Here is a 4,230-nt window from a genome sequence, read left to right as displayed (position 1 = left end):
GAGGAGACCCTTTCGTGATGGAGATACAGGATGGCCTGTGTCACACAGGCCGGTACTTCTCATTAGCAGGGATGGAGAACCTTCTACTGAACTTCCCTTTCTGATTCCTTGCAAGTTGACACTCGTGAAGTCAATGGAAGAGATGACGTTTTCTCCGACTGGCAGTCTCTTCATTTCATTCTAAGCCCGAGATTACTGAGGCTGAGGCAAAAAGGTCACAAGTTCCAGGCCAGTCTGAACAACATCATAAGTACCAGGCCATATTATGTAGTAAAACTTTATCTCAAAAATAGATTGATACATATTCAAATGCAGAATAAAGCTAGTTTTCTACGAGGGGTGGAGATTTCCAGGTTTTCTGAGGTACAGCCGTTTCTCTGCTTTCTGTAATCACTGTGTTGGAGCACCCCCTGCTCTCTCCTGCTCAGAGGACAGGGGGAAGAGTTGGCTTCATTCCCACTGCTCGGTAAGGAAGGCTGCTTCTGGCTGCAGCACACGTTTTCATGGCAGCTGAATATAAGGTCAGAGGCTGAATTCTGAGGAGCAGGATCCTATTTGAGACCAAGGCGTATACCCAAGATTGGTCATAAAAGCAAGGAGGTAGCACGAGTCTAGATTTCGAATCTTAAGGCTGACCTTTGACTCTTCCCCGATCCTGATAGCGACTGAGAGCAATTAACTTAGAGAACTGAGAGGAACACAGCTGTGAATGAGTGTCTGTGAAATGACATGAAGTTCTGAAAACAGAGGTTGGTGATTCTAACTTTCCACGTCATCAGAATGGCTACATTGTGTGTGTGTTATGGGTGTAGATGTGTTCGTGTGTGTGCATATATGGCTGCCCATGTATATGTATGCACATGAGAGTGGAGGCCAGAATTGACCTCAGGCCTCTTTCTTAATCACTCTCTGTCTTCTTTGTTCAGTCTCTCACTGAACTGGAAGGTCACTATTTTGGCTAGACTGGCCGGCCAGCAAGCCCCTGGATTTGCCTGTCTCTGCCCTCTGGCAGCCCCAGAACTGTGGATATGTGCTGCTGTGTCTGGCTTTTACATGAGTGCTAAAAGTATGAACTCAGGTCTTCACGCTTGCACAGGTTTCTCTACCAATTGAGTCCTCTTTCTAAGGAGTGATTTAACTAATTGTGTGTATGCGTGCATACAAATGGGTGTTTAAATGCAGGAATTAGAGGACAACTTGTAAGAGTCTGTTCTCTCCTACCACGTAGGTAGGCTCTAGGAGTTGAACTCAGTCTTGGAATCAGGTATTTTATCCACTGAGCCATCTTGCTGGCCTCAGAGCAGATATAGCTTCTAGAGGAATATTGCTTATTGGTTTCTGAGATAGATGGTTCGTAAAATAACCCCAGAGCTATTTTGTTTGAATGGTTGATTATATCCCAGAAGTATTGATACTGCTTAATCAAAAATGAATCTTATCTGCTTCAGATATAATTGAATTAATCAATTTATAACTAATAGTAGAAATATTGGTATTTTATTAATGTATAAAGGATTATAACTGTTGTCAATTCCATTAATTCCTATCATATGCTTGTCCTAATATACATATATATGATTCATTGTGATATGTAAAAACCACCCCAGCAAGTGATATTTTGTCCCTCATCCATTTTACTGAGATTGTCTATGTATGTTGTATGAGGTCTTAATACTTAATTACTATTTACTGCCAGAGGACAATCCATTATATATGTATTTTTCACTTTATAAACATTGTATCTGCTGGCGACCTGATCTCAGGTGTCTTCCAGAAGGCTCATGTGTCGGGTTGGGTCCAGTTGGTGGCTCCAATCAGTGGGAGGCATTCAGATGGAGGGCTCTGACAAGATCACTAGATGAAGCAGATGATTAATTATTCGGCCGCATTATGGGGACACGTTGAAGCTTTCAGAGTCTGGGATGAGTTGGAAGCGGTAGGGATGTGTCTGTTCTGTCTCTCCATCTTTATCCCTCCCTCTGCTCGCGATCATCCAGGAAACGACCAGCCTCTTTTACACGCTCCCCATCCCACGATGTTCATCGTGGTCTCAGGAGACCCAGGGGACCCGACTGAAGCTCTCGAGGCAGAATAAATATTTCCTTCCTTTAAGCTGACGTTCTTGGGTATTTTGTCACAGCAACACCAATATAATGATTGCAACAGTCGTTTGGAGTGCTTCTAGCTTTTAACCCTCATAATTTTAAGACGTTTTCAAATTTCTTTTGGATGCGCTCATGGAAGTGGAATCTCTGAGCCATGGCGTACCCCTATGATTACACTCTATGTTGAAACATGACCTAACTATGTTCTAAAGGGGCAGTATCTCTTTACATTGCTACCAGTCACCTGTGCACAAAGGTTCTGATTTTCCCAACTCCTTGCCCACAGTACAACATGTGACGGATACTCTCTTTTGGATTCTAGACCTTGACGATTTTACTTTTGATGATAAGTGTGTGGTGTTTATGACTCTTTGGCTTTCTACGTTAAGACTGCACGTCATCATCCAAAACTCTCTGAAATTGTGTTCTTTCACTAGAATGTTCTACAGTCTGGTATACGCGTCCCTACAGCAAAAAGAAGGCAAATTGTGAGACTTCTCAACTCTGAATGAACTCTATGAATGAAAAATGAATTCATTCTCGAGCAGGAAAATCTCTGGCACAGCGAAGCCTCGGAATTGTGAGAACTGGGGCTGTTTGGGGAAGTTCTGACCAGACCCTGGTGATTGTTTGCTTTATCACTATGGGAGCAAAGAAGAGATCAACACGGCCTCTCAAAAGGCTTCCTCTTGCAAGATGAAAAACGTGATTGGCAGGAGTGAGGAAAACCGCCAAGGCCGAGAGCAGGCCTGGCTCCCTGTTGTAAGATCAAATAATGACCTCCGGATCGGGACAAAAGAACAACGGAGCTCTGTGTCGATGCTGTTGGCTCTGGCGCATGCTCTGTCTTGGGCTAATAAAGTTTTACTGCAGGTAACATCTGGAGAGGGCAAAGGAGACAAATGTGCTGACCTCAGCAGGCAGTTTACTGTCAGCCTGCCCAGAAACACACTGAAAGCCGGGTTCCAACTCCACCAGGCCTTTCATTCTTGCCAACCCTGCCTGCTCTCCAAAATGCAAGCCCCCTCGGTAGCATGCGTTGTCACTTGCCCTTCCACGATGTATTCTGCTGGACACAGTCCCTGACCAGATTTCAGTGCCATGTTCTTTGACTTTTGAGCTGTAAGAAAATGAACTTCCCAGTTTTTAAAAATTTGAAAGTAGATTTTCTTTAATACATTGTTTTGATTACAGGCTCCCCTCCCCCAACTCTTCTCCCCCCACTTCCCCACTTGCCAAAATCCAAACTCCTTCTTTCTCTCTCATAAATAAACGGGCATTGATGCTGCTGTTGCTGCTGTTGTTGACGACGATGACGACGACGACCATAAAAGATAAAATAAAAACAAATCAGAATAGGGTAAAGCCAAAATAAACAGAAAAAAATGGAGGAAAAGGAAAAGCATAAGAAATACACACAGACTCTGAGACACACACATTCGCACACACAGAAGACCCATTAAAAACAAAACCGGAAACTGTGCACTATAAGCAAAAGATCTGTGAATTTAAATTAAAAAAAACCCAAACAAAAAATTATGAGGCAAAACTTTTCCGAAAAATACCATTTTGTTTTGTGCTAGCTGTTTACTGCTGGGCATGGGCCTGACCTTGAGTGTGGTTTGAAGACCCAGTGGGATTCTATTGGAGGGAACTTACGTTTTCTTTGTTACCGCTGGGAGATAGCTTCTGGGTTAGGGACAGAGGCTGGTGTCTACTTCCCCTCTCCGCACAGATCCATCTGGCACAGGCCAATGCCAGCTCTGTGCTTACTGCCCTGAGTCCATCCGTGCGCCAGCCCTCGTGTGTCTGGAAGGCCTTGTTTTCATGGTGTTCTCCATCCCCTTTGGCTCTTTCTGCCTCCTCTTCCACAGAGCCCCCTGTATTTTGGTGATGTCTGTCTGCCGCACCTCCCCACCATGTACGGGCTCTAGGGGGAAGGAAGGGGAAGCAGAAGAAGCATCACAATGTTTCTTCTCACACTTGCGCGGCCAGGAATGTGGCTCATAGCCATTCCCAGGGGACAGGAGAGAGCCAGCCTTTCTCAAATGCCCATTTTTAATCACAATGTTAAATTGTTACTATTGGAGGCGGGGATAGTTCTCAACTTTCCCCTGAACTCCAT

General features: G+C 44.4%; 1 long non-coding RNA gene across 1 annotated transcript; it reads left to right on the top strand.

Annotated features, from left to right (window-relative positions):
* Positions 1–667: 667 nt before the first annotated feature.
* On the top strand, positions 668–3,394 carry LOC148005812 (uncharacterized). Its single transcript, XR_015621425.1, has 2 exons — positions 668–749; positions 2,543–3,394. It is a non-coding gene; the product is annotated as an uncharacterized LOC148005812 (long non-coding RNA).
* The last annotated feature ends 836 nt before the right edge of the window (positions 3,395–4,230 follow it).

Source organism: Rattus norvegicus, chromosome 5, assembly GCF_021556685.1.
Source record: "Rattus norvegicus strain SHRSP/BbbUtx chromosome 5, alternate assembly SHRSP_T2T, whole genome shotgun sequence".
NCBI classification, from domain to species: domain Eukaryota; kingdom Metazoa; phylum Chordata; class Mammalia; order Rodentia; family Muridae; genus Rattus; species Rattus norvegicus.
Note: the sequence above shows the minus strand (reverse complement) of the source record. Positions and strands in the feature narration are given on the sequence as shown.